The sequence below is a fragment of the Sardina pilchardus genome, chromosome 21 (genome assembly GCF_963854185.1).
Source record: "Sardina pilchardus chromosome 21, fSarPil1.1, whole genome shotgun sequence".
Lineage (NCBI taxonomy): Eukaryota > Metazoa > Chordata > Actinopteri > Clupeiformes > Clupeidae > Sardina > Sardina pilchardus.
The window spans coordinates 30,766,152-30,767,325 of NC_085014.1; positions in this window are offsets into that span (position 1 = coordinate 30,766,152).

The following is a 1,174-nucleotide window of genomic DNA, read 5'->3' on the forward strand; positions in this document are numbered from 1 at the left end:
CTTTCATTTGAATTCAATATTTAAATTGATTGTATTGTAACATTTTTGTAATAAGAAACATTATATTATGAATAACAATTGTCTGTCATGGAATATGGATGAAATATGGGTGGGAAAGATTACAGCTGTGGGGTTCATACGATTAAATTTATATGCTTTTTAAAGCGGCCCAACGAGTTTTCTTTTTACCTTAAAGTTTCCAAAACCCTTTTTATAGTTTTTCTCAGTCGCTTTGGTACATTTCTCGAATCATCCTTGAGATTTGCTTAACAGTAAGTGCATTTCTCAAAACTATTTGTACAAATAGAAAAACATCATGGATTACCTGCAAAATCCAGTTTCTTGCTTAAAATCCTTAGTCCATCTCTCAAACGAAATATTTCTGTCAATGAACATGTCCGTGCATCAGAATGACAAGTCCTTGTGTCATTGTGTACGAATAAGACAGTCAAATGCCTTAGTCATGTTGTCAATATAATAGTGTACTCTGGAGGGATGATCTGATGTAAACTAAATTTGAGAAATTGATTCAGAGATGGGGTTTAGTGTTTCAGCAACTGTGAAAACTGTATAACACCAAGAAACTCATCTGCACGAGACTGTCCATATTTGCCGGGAAACGCCAGCAGATGGTGATAGAGGACCAGTAGACCACCTATATTCTTAGTGGGCCCAGTGAAGGAACTGATCAAATTGGGGCATCTTGAGGGACATGTTAGACACCCATGTAAATTATTGGCTGATACAGGATCCCAGGTACAGCGGGGGACATAAGCATTTGATACTGATACTTCCAATGAGGCTTTTTGCATGACAATTTCATTAACATTAACATTAATTGACATTAACTCAGATAATCCAACCATATATAAAGTCCACACGAAGAGATATGTGTAATAAAGCGGAATGACACAGGTAAAAAGTATTGGACACACCTACTGAAATTTCTTAAAGGAATATTTCTGTATTTTACACACACTGTAAAAAATTTCCTTGTAAAATCACGGTATGCTACTGGCAGCTGTGGCTACCTGTAATCTACTGTTTTTTTACGGTTATTTTTCAACTACAGCATAATACCGTTTAATATATCACAGTACACTGCAATACTTACACAGTAGTAGTACCGTAAAGTTACAGTACTCTACAAAATGTACACAGTACTAGTACTGTT